Source organism: Pseudophryne corroboree, assembly GCF_028390025.1.
Source record: "Pseudophryne corroboree isolate aPseCor3 chromosome 3 unlocalized genomic scaffold, aPseCor3.hap2 SUPER_3_unloc_12, whole genome shotgun sequence".
Classification (NCBI taxonomy): Eukaryota; Metazoa; Chordata; class Amphibia; order Anura; family Myobatrachidae; genus Pseudophryne; species Pseudophryne corroboree.
Genome location: NW_026967500.1, coordinates 780,629 through 799,919, shown reverse-complemented (window position 1 = coordinate 799,919; position 19,291 = coordinate 780,629).

The following is a 19,291-nucleotide window of genomic DNA, read 5'->3' as shown; positions in this document are numbered from 1 at the left end:
CATAAGTCGAGAGCTGCATGTATGGGTTAATAGTGTACCCTATTCCTGAGGTTGAACCTGTCAGGTATACTGGATAAGGCTTGTGCAAACATAGCACAAGGTGGATCGATCTATTTGTCGTTGAACAGGGATCTGCCTTGCAATCTGCTGAAACGCAAAACAATTTGCACATAACCCATCATGTGCCAGATGCTGAGCTGATAACCCCACCTTACAGGATAAACATGTTATGAGTGTTGGTGTTACTGTTATTGTAACCTCGTCACTTTTGCTGCTCTTAGACATGATAATCAGCTTTTCACAGTATACTACACAATCTGTGACTGTAATCACTTTACATGTATAAAAGTGATATCAATTTCACCCCAACCCAAGCACGAGCATTGAGGCTCAGAAGAAACCACTGACAAACATACATAAAGTCAACACTCACACTAGCAATCAGTCACATGATATATATTAGTCCTATGAGCATATTATCAACTACGAACACATTTCAAGAATGTAGGAGTACATATTATTACATTCTGTTCTATACAGTTATTTAACGTATTCAGACGCATTGCGAATAAAACCACAGTAATGTACACAGACTCATATGCAATAGGCACTAAAATGTAACTATGCATATTGACAAAAGTAGATAGAAATTTAGTGCTGTATAACCCGTACTCCAGTAGAGTGGGATACAGGTAGACTCACCCCACTTCCAGGATCAATCAATACGTTCACGAACGATGAGTGGATCCAGACGCTACTAGTGTACACTACCGCTCCGGTAACTTTTTAGTGGACACAGACGCTCAGTGAACATTAGTGCATGCAGACGCACACGTCTGCGACCCGATCTCCTAGCGGAAAACTTAGTGTATACAGACGCAGCAGCCTATGCTTGCGACAGAGTCCCCTCGTGGTAGCGTCAGACGGAAGTGAGTCAATCAGTTTATGGCGGGAGACACACGGAAACTGGTCAGGAACTGGGGGTAGGGGCGACCAGGAGAGAGTCTGACTCCCCACCGCTGACATCAACCCTAGGGATCGCAGCCTCAAACTAATCCTAGTGCCTTATGATCCCTAAGGCCTAGCGCTGGAGCACCCGTGGTGGCGTGCTAGCTACTGTTTGGCAGTCTCCCCCCAAACAGTGCGGCTGTGTCCGTATTCCCCTTCTAAGCGGAACAGATGCCATACCTTCTCCCCGTGCTCCGGCCACAGCCTGGTAACGTCTGCTGGACCTGCTAGTATATCCAACACAGACGCCCGTCGAGACAGCACTTGTACCGTGGGTAAGCGTTGTTGCGACCCGTCGGAGAGTTGTTGGAGCGACTCTTTCCAATATGCGTGTAAGACGCTGTTAGGAAAGATCACTCAAAAATCAATGTAGTAAGACTGTAAAAAAAAAAAAATGTAAAAAAATTAGGGCTGCCAAACACAGCACCCTGTGACCGTGGTCCGGACTCCTTCCGCACCAAACAAAAAACTGATTTGACTGAGTCGGTGGACGGGGATATATGGATGTGGAACCAGCCGGAGAAAATAGTGAGTGCAAGACACATTTATGTATGTAGTAAGGCTACTGGGAGACCTTAGATTGAGTAATATTGGATCTGGCCATTACATTCCCTAAAGTCATAACCTCAGAACTGCACAGAGCAGGAACTATTATTCACAAGTAATTAGGAATGTGTTCGTCATGAACAAGTCCACAATTACCATCTGAAGGTTCCACAATTATTTCAAGTCTACACAACTGATATTTGAGAAAAAAACCTTTAACAGAAAACTCCCCTGAAGAAGTCACTATTGATGAAACGCGTTGGTTGACACGCAATTTGTATTTAGAGTGAATTGGAGTGGATAAGAACAAGCTCGCCCATGCAAGGGTGACAACAAGTGCAAAACGCTTGTCTTATGATTATACAGATATGTACTTGTGATAAGCTTTTACTCTGTTTTACTTGAAGTTCTAGATTCAAATGTCATTTTGTTTCTGAATCTTATACTAACTGTATTTGGTGATCTCAGGTCTACTGTATAGCAGGAAATATTTCATACCTGCATCATCTAACAAAATGCATATAAATTAGGCACTCCACAAAAAAGAATAATAATTATATTATATGCATACATACATATATACACATTTATATATAATCACTAATAATAAACTTCTGCTTGTTACTTTTAATAACATTATCGTGTTGTGTGTAATAACTCTCTACATGTGATATTTGTCATGGATAGCCTTGTGTTATAAACAACCAATTGAGAACAGGGCTGATGGCGGAGGAGGGTGTAGGATAAGAGATTGCTGTAGTGACTGAGCAATGAGAATATGTGACTTCTGTAATAAGTGTTTATTACTCACCTGTGCTGATATCTGTAGGGATCTCCTCCTCCTTACACTGCTGATCACCCCTCACATACGTCTCTTCTTCTCCCTCTGGATCTTCTGCCTTTATATCAGTCACATACGTCTCTTCTTCTCCCTCTATATCTTCTGCCTTCATATCAGTCACATACGTCTCTTCTTCTCCCTCTATATCTTCTGCCTTTATATCAGTCACATATGTCTCTTGTTCTCCCTCTATATCTTCTGCCTTCATATCAGTCACATACGTCTCTTCTTCTCCCTCTATATCTTCTGCCTTTATATCAGTCACATACGTCTCTTCTTCTCCCTCTATATCTTCTGCCTTTATATCAGTCACATACGTCTCTTCTTCTCCCTCTATATCTTCTGCCTTCATATCAGTCACATACGTCTCTTCTTCTCCCTCTATATCTTCTGCCTTTATATCCATCACATACGTCTCTTCTTCTCCCTCTATATCTTCTGCCTTTATATCCATCACATACGTCTCTTCTTCTTCCTCTATATCTTCTGCCTTAATATCAGACAGACGTTCTACCTAAATAACCAGAAAAAAAAAGGATTTATGGTAAGAACTTACCGTTGTTAAATCTCTTTCTGCGCGGTACACTGGGCTCCACAAGGATAAATTCGGGTGTAGAGTAGGATCTTGATCCGGGGCACCAACAGGCTCAAAGCTTTTGACTGTTCCCAAGATGCACTGCGCCGCCTCCGCTATAACCCCGCCTCCGTGCACAGGAGCTCAGTTTCGTTAACCAGCCCAATGTAGTAGCAGGTATCAGAGACGACAATCGCTCGTAGCCAAGTACACCGCAAACTCACCACTGGAAAGGGTGTCAGCGGCTATGCCAATACCAACCCAAAGAAGCGAAGTGTGTCAGGGTGGGCACCTTGTGGAGCCCAGTGTACCTCGCAGAAACAGATTTAACAACGGTAAGTTCTTACCATAAATCTTGTTTTCTGCTGCGGGGTACACTGGGCTCCACAAGGATTAACATCGGGGATGTCCTAAAGCAGTTCCTTATGGGAGGGGAAGCACTGTAGCGGGCACAACAACCCGGTGTCCAAAGGAAGCATCCTGGGAAGCAGCGGTATCGAAGGCATAGAACCTTATAAACGTGTTCCAGCGGACCACGTTGCCGCATTGCACAACTGTTCAAGGGTTGCACCATGGTGGCCCGCCCAAGAAGGTCCAATCGACCGAGTAGAATAGGCTTTAATGGTAGCAGGAACCAGACGACCAGCCTGTACATAACCATGTACAATCACCATTCTAATCCACCTGGCCAAAGTCTGCTTGGAAGCAGGCCTGCCACGTTTGTGAAAACCAAACACAAAAAGAGAATCAGATTTCCTAAAAGAGGCAGTTCTCTTCACATAGATACGGAGAGCCCGTACCACATCCAAAGACCGTTTTTTGGAAGACAACTCAGGAGAATTAAAAGCCGGAACCACAATCTCCTGGTTAAGGTGGAAGGAAGACACCACCATAGGCAAATAACCCGGCCGCATTCTAAGAACCGCCCGGTCACGGTGAAAAATGAAATAGGGAGACTTACAGGATAAGGCACCCAAGTCCAATACCCTTCTATCTGAAACAATCGCCAGCAAGAAGAGGACCTTAAGGGACAGCCACTTAAGGTCAGCAGAGGCAGGAGGCTCAAACGGAGACTCTTGCAACGCCTCCAAAACCACCGACAAGTCCCAAGGGGCCACAGGTGGCACATATGGAGGCTGAATCCGCAGCACATCCTGAGTGAATGTATGGACATCAGGTAGGGTAGCTATCTTTCTCTGACACCAAACCAACAAAGCAGAGATGTGAACCTTGAGGGATGGCAGAGATGTGAACCTTGAGGGAGGCCAGACGCAGGCCTAAGTCCAGGCCCTGTTGTAGAAAGGCCAATAGTTTGGCCGTACTCAACTTGAAAACGTCATGATTATGAGACGCACACCATGTGAAGTAAGCATTCCAGACTCTATGGTAGATCCGAGCAGAAGCCGGCTTACGGGCCTTCAACACAGTTTGAACGACCACCTCAGAGAAACCCTTGGCCCTCAGGATGGAAGCTTCAAGAGCCATGCCGTCAAAGCCAGAAGGGCCAAATCCTGGTAAACACAAGGGCCCTGAACGAGGAGGTCTGGTCATTGTGGAAGTAGAAGGGGATGATCCCACGAGAGACCCAGTAGTTTGGAGAACCAGTGCCATCTGGGCCACGCTAGAGCAACCAGAAGTAGGTTTCCGCCTTCTTGCTTGAACTTCCGTATTACTCTGGGCAGGAGTGACACCGGAGGGAACACATACGGTATCTGAAAGTTCCATGGAATTGCCAGAACGTCCACGAACGCAGCTTGAGTATCCCTTGTCCTTGCTCCGAAGACTGGACCCTTGTAATTGTGTCGAGATGCCATCAGGTCCACATCTGGAAGGCCCCACTTGTCCACGAGGAGTTGAAACACTTCTGGATGGAGGCTCCACTCTCTGGCATCTACGTCCTGCTGAATGAGAAAGTCCGCTTCCCAGTTTAGGACCCCCGGAATGAACACTGCTGATATGGCTGTCAGATGACGTTCCACCCACTGAAGAATCTGTGATACTTCCCTCAATGCCATGCGGCTTTGAGTGCCGCCCTGATTGCTGTACGCCACCATAGTGGCATTGTCCGATTCTACTTGAACAGGTCTGTTCTGTATGAGATGCTGGGCCATTGTTAACGCATTGAACACTGCCCGCAGTTCCAGAATGTTTATCGGGAGTAGAGACTCCTCCTTGGTCCACCGACCCTGAAGAGAGTGCTGTTCCAACACTACTCCCCAACTTCTTAGACTGGCATCCGTCGTCAGCAGGACCCAGTTGGATATCCAGAAGGGACGGCCCCAGCACAACCGTTGGTCCTGGCGCCACCAGCATAGTGACAGGCGGACCCCCAGAGACAAGGTGATCATGTGAAACCGGATACGGTGAGGCAGGCCGTCCCACTTGGACAGAATCAACTTCTGCAGAGGGCGAGAATGGAATTGAGCATACTCCACCATGTCGAAAGCCGACACCATGAGACCTAGCACTTGCATTGCCGAATGAATCAACACTTGCAGACGAGATAGGAAGCATTGAATCCTGTCCTGAAGTTTCAGGACTTTCTCCTTAGACAGGAACAACTGCTGGTGGTGAGTGTCCAATAACGCTCCCAGGTGTACCATGCTCCGAGCAGGAACCAGGGAGGATTTCTTCCAGTTGATCAGCCACCCATGGGCTTTCATGCACTGGACCGTCAGATCGAGATGACACAAGAGAAGATCTGGGGAATTCGCCAGGATCAACAATTCATCCAGACACGGTAGGATCCTGACCCCTTGACGGCGGAGTGAAGCAGTCATGACCGCCATAACTTTGGTGAAAACTCGGAGAGCCGTTGTCAAACCAAAGGCTAACGCCCGAAATTGGTAACGTAGGTTGCACACCGCAAACCTCAGGTACTGCTGATGAGATACCGCAATAGGAATATGCAGGAAGGCATCCTCTATGTCCAGGGAGACCATAAAGCTCCCAGGCTACAAGGCCAGAACAACAGAGCGCAGAGTTTTCATACGAAACTTGGGAGACCCGCACATGCTTGTTCAAGGACTTCAGATTGAGAATGGGCCGTGAGGACCCGTCCGGTTTCGGGACTAGGAACAGCAATGAATAGTACCCGTTGCCTCTTTGATCTAGAGGCACCTGTACCACCACCCCGGTGGACAGGAGGGAGTGCACCACCGAATGCAAAGTGTTTGCTTTTGTCGAATCCAGAGGCACATCTGTCAAACAAAATCGATGAGGGGGACGATTCTTGAAGGGTATGGCGTAACCTCGAGCGACGACTTCCCTTACCCAGTTATCCAAAGTGGTCTGCAACCATTCCTGGGCAAAACCTGGAAGACGGCCCCCCACCTTGGGATCCCCCAATGGGAGGCACGCGCCGTTATGTGGCAGGCTTGTCAGTTTTGGAAGCAGGCTGATGGGCGGCCCAGGCACGATTCGGTCTGGGCTTGGCAGGTCTGGAAGCACGAGCTTGCTTTGGGCACGCCTGACCTTTTGCTTTTCCTGGAGGACGAAAGGACCGAGGGAAAGTACTTTTAGCCTTCTGTGTGGAAGGAGCCGTACTAGGTAATTAAGCAGTTTTAGCAGTAGCCAGATCAGCCACAATCTTATTGAGGTCTTCTCCGAAGAGAATGTCTCCCTTGAAAGGAAGCACCTGCAGGGTTTTCTTGGAAACCACATCCACCGAACAGAATCTCAACCAAAGGATACGTCTTTTCAAGACAGACGTAGTAGCAGCCTTGGTCTCGAGCACCCCGGCATCGGAGGCTGCCTACTTAAGGTACAGAGAAGCCGTGGTAATATACAAGAGACATTGTCGAGCATGCTCAGACGCATTGGAAGGCAGATCCGCCTCAAACTCCTAAGCCCACGCCTCAACAGCTTCAACAGCCCAAGTTGCTGCAAATGATGGCCTATGCACAGCCCCTGCTAGGGTATAAATTGCTTTTAAACAACCCTCCACACGTCTATCCGTCGGTTCCTTCAGGGAGGTGACGGTAGTTACTTGTAGAGCAGAGGAACAACCATTTCCTCCATTACGTCTGCGGCCTCACTACCACGCAGTGTGGGAGAAGTCCCAGCGTCGTTGCCACGTGTAGCAGACATAAGAGCGTGCACAATATCGGGAAACCTGGTACAAGGTGTAGCAGCACTATACCCAGCAAGAACACCCGGTGATGTGACTATGACAACACAAACCGGGAGTTCAAGAGATATAAATCAATATGGTGACTATAAATCACAAGGAAAAATACACAGCAAGTATATCTTGTGATACAATCCTATATTATACAGAAAGAAATCTGATACACTTAGTCCCTCAGGTATAACAATATAGGAATAGCCCGCTGAGTGAAATACCCTTTACTAGATCGCTGGATCGCAGTAAAGTGCGGCCAGGGATACCCCTTAACTCCCCCGTACCTGCGGCCCCACGATCCGGGAGGACGGCGGCGTGTGTGTGACTGATGTTGTGAAAGAACCGGAGCCTCCGTTGCAGTGACCCGGCAACCAGGGCGCGGGAGTATACAGCGCCGCTGGGGGTGATGGAGCTGCAGTCAGGGACGTCTGTGAGACGTTGCCGGCTGCAGCCCTGTTACTCTGTCAGAAGAATCTTCAGTCTTTTCCTTTACAATAAACCCATCAATAGGCTGCCTAATGCAGCACCCCTGTTATGTGCCTACTTACTGCAAGACACCAACCTACTGACTGAGCTCCTGTGCACGGAGGCGGGATATAGAGGAGGCGGGGCTATAGAGGAGGCGGGGCTATAGAGGAGGCAGCGCTGTGCATCTTGGGAACAGTCAAAAGCTCTGAGCCTGTTGGTGCCTCGGATCAAGATCCTACTCTACACCCGATGTTAATCCTTGTGGAGCCCAGTGTATCCCACTGCAGAAAATCCAATGGCATTTGCGTAGTGATTAAACTGAGGTGAAACGGTATAATATCAGTGTATAAGACACACAGCTTCTCTACAGATCATATAGTGACAGTCACTTTGGTATATTGGGGAGACCCTAAATCCCACCTACCTGATCCTCCTGTGGGATCCTGTGATTCTCCTCTGTACAATCCTGGGAATACAGAGGACGGGGACATCTCTCTGGGGTATCTCTGTTACTGGGCCCATCTGTAGGAGACACACAGTGACTGAGTACAGTGTATATATGTGATTATCAGATGATGTGTGTATATAGGGGCCCCCATACCTGCTCTCCCCTGTACAATACATGACAGTCTCCTCTTACCCAGTGATGTGAGGAGCCGGTGATTCTCCATCATCACGTACTTGTACAGACCCCTGTGTTCCTCTATATACTCCCCCTCCTGCATGGAGACATAGACAGTGACATCCTGACACCTTATAGGAACCCGACACACACAGTGATACAGTCATCACCCAGATACATCCCCCCTGGTGTTACTGTATAATGTCCCATTCCCAGCAGTCACCTCTCCAGTCATCACCCAGACACATCCCCTGGTGTTACTGTATAATGTCCCATTCCCAGCAGTCACCTCTCCAGTCATCACCCAGACACATCCCCTGGTGTTACTGTATAATGTCCCATTCCCAGCACCCACTTCTCCAGTCATCACCCAGACACATCCCCTGGTGTTACTGTATAATGCCCCATTCCCAGCAGTCACCTCTCCAGTCATCACCCAGACACATCCCCTGGTGTTACTGTATAATGTCCCATTCCCAGCAGTCACCTCTCCAGTCATCACCCAGACACATCCCCTGGTGTTACTGTATAATGTCCCCTTTCCAGCAGTCACCTCTCCAGTCATCACCCAGACACATCCCCTGGTGTTACTGTATAATGTCCCATTCCCAGCAGTCACCTCTCCAGTCATCACCCAGACACATCCCCCGGTGTTACTGTATAATGTCCCATTCCCAGCAGTCACCTCTCCAGTCATCACCCAGACACATCTCCTGGTATTACTGTATAATGTCCCATTCCCAGCAGTCACCTCTCCAGTCATCACCCAGACACATCCCCTGGTGTTACTGTATAATGTCCCATTCCCAGCAGTCACCTCTCCAGTCATCACCCAGACACATCTCCTGGTATTACTGTATAATGTCCCATTCCCAGCAGTCACCTCTCCAGTCATCACCCAGACACATCCCCTGGTATTACTGTATAATGTCCCATTCCCAGCACTCACCTCTCCAGTCATCACCCAGACACATCTCCTTGTGTTACTGTATAATGCCCCATTCCCAGCAGTCACCTCTCCAGTCATCACCCAGACACATCACCTGGTGTTACTATATAATGTCCCATTCCCAGCAGTCACCTCTCCAGTCATCACCCAGACACGTCCCCTGGTGTGACTGTATAATGTCCCATTCCCAGCAGTCATCTCTCCAGTCATCACCCAGACACGTCCCCTGGTGTTACTGTATAATGTCCCATTCCCAGCTATCACCTCTCCAGTCATCACCCAGACACATCCCCTGGTGTTACTGTATAATGTTCCATTCCCAGCAGTCACCTCTCCAGTCATCATCCAGACACATCCGCTGGTGTTACTGTATAATGCCCCATTCCCAGCAATCACCTCTCCAGTCATCACTCAGACACATCTGCTGGTGTTACTGTATAATGTCCCATTCCCAGCAGTCACCTCTCCAGTCATCACCCAGACACATCCCCCGGTGTTACTGTATAATGTCCCATTCCCAGCAGTCACCTCTCTAGTCATCACCCAGACACATCTCCTGGTGTTACAGTATAATGCCCCATTCCCAGCAGGCACCTCTCCAGTCATCACCCAGACACATTCATTGGTGTTACTGTATAATGCCCCATTCCCAGCAGTCACCTCTCCAGTCATCACCCAGACACATCCCCCGGTGTTACTGTATAATGCCCCATTCCCGGCAGTCACCTCTCCAGTCATCACCCAGACATGTCCCCTGGTGTTACTGTATAATGTCCCATTCCCAGCAGTCACCTCTCCAGTCATCACCCAGACACATCACCTGGTGTTACTGTATAATGTCCCATTCCCAGCAGTCACCTCTCCAGTCATCACCCAGACACATCACCTGGTGTTACTGTATAATGCCCCATTCCCAGCAGTCACCTCTCCCGTCATCACCCAGACACATCACCTGGTGTTACTGTATAATGCCCCATTCCCAGCAGTCACCTCTCCAGTCATCACCCAGACACATCCCCTGGTGTTACTGTATAATGTCCCATTCCCAGCACTCACTTCTCCAGTCATCACCCAGACACATCCCCTGGTGTTACTGTATAATGCCCCATTCCCAGCAGTCACCTCTCCAGTCATCACCCAGACACATCCCCTGGTGTTACTGTATAATGTCCCATTCCCAGCAGTCACCTCTCCAGTCATCACCCAGACACATCCCCCGGTGTTACTGTATAATGTCCCATTCCCAGCAGTCACCTCTCCAGTCATCACCCAGACACATCCCCTGTATAATGCCCCATTCCCAGCAGTCACCTCTCCAGTCATCACCCAGACACATCCCCTGGTGTTACTGTATAATGTCCCATTCCCAGCAGTCACCTCTCCAGTCATCACCCAGACACATCCCCTGGTGTTACTGTATAATGTCCCCTTTCCAGCAGTCACCTCTCCAGTCATCACCCAGACACATCCCCTGGTGTTACTGTATAATGTCCCATTCCCAGCACTCACCTCTCCAGTCATCACCCAGACACATCTCCTGGTGTTACTGTATAATGCCCCATTCCCAGCAGTCACCTCTCCAGTCATCACCCAGACACATCCCCTGGTGTTACTGTATAATGTCCCATTCCCAGCAGTCACCTCTCCAGTCATCACCCAGACACGTCCCCTGGTGTTACTGTATAATGTCCCATTCCCAGCACTCACCTCTCCAGTCATCACCCAGACACATCCCCTGGTGTTACTGTATAATGCCCCATTCCCAGCAGTCACCTCTCCAGTCATCACCCAGACACATCCCCCGGTGTTACTGTATAATGTCCCATTCCCAGCAGTCACCTCTCCAGTCATCACCCAGACACATCTCCTGGTATTACTGTATAATGTCCCATTCCCAGCAGTCACCTCTCCAGTCATCACCCAGACACATCCCCTGGTGTTACTGTATAATGTCCCATTCCCAGCAGTCACCTCTCCAGTCATCACCCAGACACATCTCCTGGTATTACTGTATAATGTCCCATTCCCAGCAGTCACCTCTCCAGTCATCACCCAGACACATCCCCTGGTATTACTGTATAATGTCCCATTCCCAGCACTCACCTCTCCAGTCATCACCCAGACACATCTCCTTGTGTTACTGTATAATGCCCCATTCCCAGCAGTCACCTCTCCAGTCATCACCCAGACACATCACCTGGTGTTACTATATAATGTCCCATTCCCAGCAGTCACCTCTCCAGTCATCACCCAGACACGTCCCCTGGTGTGACTGTATAATGTCCCATTCCCAGCAGTCATCTCTCCAGTCATCACCCAGACACGTCCCCTGGTGTTACTGTATAATGTCCCATTCCCAGCTATCACCTCTCCAGTCATCACCCAGACACATCCCCTGGTGTTACTGTATAATGTTCCATTCCCAGCAGTCACCTCTCCAGTCATCATCCAGACACATCCGCTGGTGTTACTGTATAATGCCCCATTCCCAGCAATCACCTCTCCAGTCATCACTCAGACACATCTGCTGGTGTTACTGTATAATGTCCCATTCCCAGCAGTCACCTCTCCAGTCATCACCCAGACACATCCCCCGGTGTTACTGTATAATGTCCCATTCCCAGCAGTCACCTCTCTAGTCATCACCCAGACACATCTCCTGGTGTTACAGTATAATGCCCCATTCCCAGCAGGCACCTCTCCAGTCATCACCCAGACACATTCATTGGTGTTACTGTATAATGCCCCATTCCCAGCAGTCACCTCTCCAGTCATCACCCAGACACATCCCCCGGTGTTACTGTATAATGCCCCATTCCCGGCAGTCACCTCTCCAGTCATCACCCAGACATGTCCCCTGGTGTTACTGTATAATGTCCCATTCCCAACAGTCACCTCTCCAGTCATCACCCAGACACATCACCTGGTGTTACTGTATAATGTCCCATTCCCAGCAGTCACCTCTCCAGTCATCACCCAGACACATCCCCCGGTGTTACTGTATAATGTCCCATTCCCAGCAGTCACCTCTCCAGTCATCATCCAGACACATCCGCTGGTGTTACTGTATAATGCCCCATTCCCAGCAATCACCTCTCCAGTCATCACCCAGACACATCCCCCGGTGTTACTGTATAATGTCCCATTCCCAGCAGTCACCTCTCTAGTCATCACCCAGACATGTCCCCTGGTGTTACTGTATAATGTCCCATTCAAAGCAGTCACCTCTCCAGTCATCACTCAGACACATCCGCTGGTGTTACTGTATAATGTCCCATTCCCAGCAGTCACCTCTCCAGTCATCACCCAGACACATCCCCCGGTGTTACTGTATAATGTCCCATTCCCAGCAGCCACCTCTCCAGTCATCAACCAGACACATTCCCTGGTGTTACTGTATAATACCCCATTCCCAGCAGTCACCTCTCCAGTCATCACCCAGACACATTCCCTGGTGTTATTGTATAATGCCCCATTCCCAGCAGTCACCTCTCCAGACATCACCCAGACACATCCCAAGGTGTTACTGTATAATGTCCCATTCCCAGCAGTCACCTCTCCAGTCATCACCCAGACACATCCCCGGTGTTACTGTATAATGCCCCATTCCCAGCAGTCACCTCTCCAGTCATCACCCAGACACGTCCCCCGGTATTACTGTATAATGCCCCAGTCCCGGCAGTCACCTCTCCAGTCATCACCGAGACACATCCCCTGGTGTTACTGTATAATGCCCCATTCCCAGCAGTCACCTCTCCAGTCATCACCCAGACACATCCCCCGGTGTTACTGTATAATGCCCCATTCCCGGCAGTCACCTCTCCAGTCATCACCCAGACACATCACCTGGTGTTACTGTATAATGTCCCATTCCCAGCAGCCACCTCTCCAGTCATCAACCAGACACATTCCCTGGTGTTACTGTATAATACCCCATTCCCAGCAGTCACCTCTCCAGTCATCACCCAGACACATTCCCTGGTGTTATTGTATAATGCCCCATTCCCAGCAGTCACCTCTCCAGACATCACCCAGACACATCCCAAGGTGTTACTGTATAATGTCCCATTCCCAGCAGTCACCTCTCCAGTCATCACCCAGACACATTCCCGGTGTTACTGTATAATGCCCCATTACCAGCAGTCACCTCTCCAGTCATCACCCAGACACGTCCCCCGGTATTACTGTATAATGCCCCAGTCCCGGCAGTCACCTCTCCAGTCATCACCGAGACACATCCCCTGGTGTTACTGTATAATGTCCCATTCCCAGCAGTCACCTCTTCAGTCATCACCAAGACATGTCCCCTGGTGTTACTGTATAATGTCCCATTCCCAGCAGTCACCTCTCCTGTCAGCAGCTGAATGATCTTGTTGTTGAGTTCCAGGATCTTCTGCTCACTGTCTCTCTCATGTATCAGTGAGTGAGGTGGAGGCACTGTGATGGGGTTGTGGGTCCTGCTTAGTCCACCTGACACACGAGGATGGCTGCTGGGTGTCTCACACTCACCAGAGATCTTCTTCACTACTGTGTAACCCTGCGAAATGGGGGAGACATCAATATCGCTGCAAATACTCCCAGATCCATTCACCTCCCCAGACACGTCATATCTCTGTATTATAACTATAGATATAAGTGATGTCATAATGACACTCCTAGATCCCTTCGCCTCCCCAGTCATGTAACTGTACTATAACTACAGATATAAGTGATGTCACTGTGATGGTCCCAGATCCCATCACCTCCCTAGTCATATTCCTGTATTATTACTACAGATATAAGTAATGTAAATGTGACGCTCCCAGATCCCCTCACCTCCCCAGTCATGTCTCTGTATTATTACTATAGAGATAAGTGATGTCACTATGATGCTCCCAGATTCCCTCACCTCCCCAGTCATGTCCCTGTATTATTATAGATATAAGTGATGTTACTGTGATATTCCCAGATCCCTTCACCTCCCCACTCATGTCCCTGTATTATTACTATAGATATAAGTGACGTCACTGTGATACTCCCAGAACCTATCACCTCCCCAGTCATGTCCCTGTATTATTACTATAGATATAAGTGACGTCACTGTGATACTCCCAGATCCCCCTCACCTCCCCAGTCATGTTCCTGTATTATTATTATAGATATTTGATGTCACTGTGACACTCCCAGAAGTCTGATATACATTTGCTTCATACTGCTCCAATTATCATCTGTTACACATGCCAGGGATATTATGGTCTCTGCTTTAATACATCCTAGATTTTGAGCAATATTTTCAATCCCCACAGTATCCCTTATCCAAAATGCTTGGGACCAGAGGTATTTTGGATATCGGATTATTCCGTATTTTGGAATAATTGCATACTATAATGAGATATCATGGTGATGGGACCCAAGTCTAAGCACAGAATGCATTTATGTTACATATACACCTTATACACACAGCAGGAAAGGTAATTTTAGCCAATATTTTTTTATAACTTTGTGCATTGAACAAAGTTTGTGTACATTGAGCCATCAAAAAAGGAAGGTTTCACTATATCACTCTCACTCAAAAAAAGTCTGTATTTCCGAATATTTGGATATGGGAAACTCAACCTGTAGTAATAATAATAATAATAATAATAATAACAACGACTCTAAAGGCTGCACCCCAATAAAAAAATAATAACAAATGTATGTAAAAGCAGGACACCACAGACCATTCCTCCTGTATTGTAGGACATCACCATCACTCCCAATGTATAATAATAATAATAATACCAGGACACCACAAGATGCTGTCCCTGTATAATAATAACTGTACACAAAAACCTGCTCCCCCTGTATAACACTAATAACAACAGCACACCCCATTCTGCTCTCCCTTTATATTAATAATAAAATCACACAACAGGCTGCTCCCCCAGAAAAAATATAATAGGACACTACAAGTCGCTCCCCATCTATAATAATAATAGGACACAACAGGCCGCTCCCTCTGTATAATAATAATAATAATAATAATAATAATAATAATAACAACAATAACAGGACACCAAAGGCTGCTCCTTCTGTATAATAATAAGACACCACAGGCTGCTCCCACTGTATAGTAATAATAACAGGACACAAATGGCTGCTCCACCTGTTTAATAATAATATCAGGACACCACAGGCTGCTCCCCCTGTATAGTAAGACGCCATTACCTGATCTCCACGGACACTGGGAGGCTGCAGCAGTCGATGAAAACTCACTTCCTGTATGTGGACCGCACAGCCCGGAAGTAAGGTGGAACGCACAGGCCGGAAGTAAAGAGTGATTGGCACAAGCTGATTTCTAGTCACTGGTTCCTCCCCTCCCACACTCCCGCCCTCTGTACTGAATATTATCATAATTGTCCTCAGTGCAAAAGGCCGGCGGCCATTTTCTTGTAGACCAGTCCGGCAGCAGCAATAGGTTCCCTGGCCGTGTAGTGACGTCAGGAGCGGCGGCCATTTTCCCCTGGTCTGAGCTCCGCCTTCCTTCTATCATTCCCACAAGGCAGCAGGAGCAGAGAGCAGCCATTGCTGTGTCTGGCAGCAGGTAATGATATTATTATTATTATTCTATAGGCTGAGCAGCTCTGGTGTCAGGTTCTGTACTACAGGGGGAGCAGCCTCTGGTGCCTTGTTATAGTGCAGCTGGAGCAGCCTCTGGTGCTGCATTATCCCTGTACAGGTGGCTGACACTCCAGTGTCCTATTACCGTAATACAGGTGGCGCAGACCACGGCGTTACCGTAATACCGGTGGTGCAGACCCGGCCGTTACCGTAATACAGTTGTAGCAGACCCCGCCATTACCGTAATAAAGGAGGGCGCAGATCCCGCCGTTACCGTAATACATGTAGCGCAGAACCCGGCGTTACCGTAATACCGGTGGCGCAGACCCGGCCGTTACCGTAATACAGGTGGCTCAGACCCCGGCGTTACAGTAATACAGGTGGCGCAGACCCCGGAGTTACCTTAATACAGGTGGCGCAGACCCCGCCGTTACCGTAATACAGGTGGTGGAGATCCCGCCGTTACCGTAATACTGTGTCGCAGACCCCGCCGTTACCGTATTACAGGTGGCGCAGCCCCTGCCGTTTCTATAATTAAGGTGGCGCAGCCCCTGCCGTAACCGTAATATAGGTGGCGCCGACCCCGCCATTACCGTAATACAGTGGCGCAGACCCCGCCGTTACCGTAATACAGGTGGCGCAGACCCCACCGTTACCGTATTACAGTGGCGCAGACCCCACCGTTACCGTAATACAGGAGGTGCAGACCCCGCCGTTACCGTAATACAAGCGGCGTAGACCCCGGAGTTACCGTAATACGGGTGCAGCAGACCCCGCCGTTACCGTAATACAGGTGGCGCTGACCCCTCCGTTATTGTATTTCCATAAACGGAACATTACAGGTGTTGTGTCCTTTGGCATTGTACTATACAGGGGGAGCGGCCTGTGTTGTATTAATATTCAGGGGAGCAGCATATGTTGTCATAATATACAGAGGTAGCATCCTGTGCTGTCATAGTATACAGGGGGAGCGGCCTGTATTGTCATAATATACAGCGGTAGCATCCTGTGCTGTCATAGTATACAGGAGGAGCGGCCTGTGTTGTCATCCTGTGCTGTCATAGTATACAGGGGGAGCGGCCTGTATCGTCATAATATACAGGGGTAGCATCCTGTGCTGTCATTGTATACAGGAGGAGCGGCCTGTGCTGTCATAGTATACAGGGGGAGCAACCTGTGGTGACTTGTTACTGTTATTATATAGGGAGAGCAGCATGTATTGGCTTTCTATACAGAAGGAGTGGCCTGTGCTGTCATAGTATACAGGGGTAGCATCCTGTGCTGTCATAGTATACAGGAGGAGCGGCCTGTGTTGTCATAATATACAGTGGTTGCATCCTGTGCTGTCATAGTATACAGGGGGAGCGGCCTGTATTGTCATAATATGCAGGGGTATCATTCTGTGCCGTCATTGAATACAGGGGGAGCGGCCTGTGCTGTCATAGTATACAGGGGGAGGGGCCTGTGGTGTCTTGTTACTATTATTATATAGGGAGAGCAGCATGTATTGGCTTTCTATACAGAAGGAGTGGCCTGTGCTGTCATTGTATACAGGGGGAGCGGCCTGTGTTGCTAAAATATGCAGGGGTAGCAGCCTGTGTTGTCATAGAATACAGGAGGAGCGGCCTGTGTTTTCATAATATACAGGGGTAGCATCATGTGCTGTCATAGTATACAGGGGGAGCGGTCTGTATTAACATAATATACAGGGGTAGCATCATGTGCTGTCATAGTATACAGGGGGAGCGGTCTGTATTAACATAATATACAGGGGTAGCATCATGTGCTGTCATAGTATACAGGGGGAGTGGCCTGTCTTTACATAATATACAGGGGTAGCATCATCTGCTGTCATAATATACAGTTGGAGCGGCCTGTGTTGTCATAATATACAGGGGTAGTATCCTGTGCCATCATTGTATACAGGGGTAGTAGCATAATGTACAGGGGCAGCGTCCTGTACTGTCATAGTATACAGGAGTAGTGGCCTGTATTGTAATAATATACAGGGTTATCATTCTGTGCCGTCATTGAATACAGGGGGCTGGCCTGTGCTGTCATAGTATACAGGGGGAGGGGCCTGTGGTGTCTTGTTACTATTATTATATAGGGTGAGCCGCATGTATTGGCTTTCTATACAGAAGGAGTGGCCTGTGCTGTCATTGTATACAGGGGTAGCATCCTGTGCTGTCATAGTATACAGGGGGAGCGGCTTGTGTTGCTAAAATATACAGGGGTAGCAGCCTGTGTTGTCATAGTATACAGGAGGAGCGGCCTGTGTTTTCATAATATACAGGGGTAGCATCCTGTGCTGTCATAGTATACAGGGGGAGCGGTCTGTATTAACATAATATACAGGGGTAGCATCATGTGCTGTCATAGTATACAGGGGGAGTGGCCTGTCTTTACATAATATACAGAGGTAGCATCATCTGCTGTCATAGTATACAGGTGGAGCGACCTGGGTTGTCATAATATACAGGGGTAGTATCCTGTGCCGTCATTGTATACAGGGGTAGTAGCATAATATACAGGGGCAGCGTCCTGTACTGTCATAGTATACAGGAGGAGCGACCTGTGTTGTCATAATATACAGGCGGAGGGGCCTGTGGTGTCTTGTTACTATTATTATATAGGGTGAGCAGCATGTATTGGCTTTCTATACAGAAGGAGCGGCCTGTATTGTCATAATATACAGGGGAAGTATCCTGTGCCGTCATTGTATACAGGGGGAGCGGCCTGTGCTGTCATAGTATACAGGGGGAGCAGCCTGTGGTGTCTTGTTACTATTATTATATAGGGTGAACAGCATGTATTGGCTTTCTATACAGAAGGAGTGGCCTGTGCTGTCATAGTATAGAGGGGTAGCATCCTGTGCTGTCATAGTATACAGGGGGAGCGGCCTGTGTTGCTGTAATATACAGAGGTAGCATCCTGTGCTGTCATAGTATACAGGGGGAGCGGCCTGTGTTTTCATAATATACAGGTGTAGCATCCTGTGATGTCATAGTATACAGGGGGAGCGGCCTGTATTGTCATAATATAGAGGGATATCATCCTGTGCCGTCATTGTATACAGGGGGAGCGGCCTGTGCTGTCATAGTATACAGGGGTAGCATCCTGTGCTGTCATAGTATACAGGGGGAGCGGCCATGTTGCTATAATATACAGAGGTAGCAGCCTGTGTTGTCATAGTATACAGGGCTAGCGGCCTGTGTTAACATAATATACAGCGGTAGCATCATGTGCTGTCAGAGTATACAGGGGGAGTGGTCTGTGTTGTCATAATATACAGGGGTAGCATCCTGTGCTGTCATAGTGTACAGGGGGAGCGGCCTGTGTTGTCATAATATACAGGGGTAGCATCCTGTGCTGTCATAGTGTACAGTGGAAGCGGCCTGTGTTGTCATAACATACAGGGCTAGCATCCTGTTCCGTCATTGTATACAGGGGTAGTGGCATAATATACAGGGGTAGTGTCCTGTACTGTCATAGTATACAGGAGGAGCGACCTGTGTTGCCATAATATACAGGCGGAGGGGCCTGTGGTGTCTTGTTCCTATTATTATATAGGGTGAGTG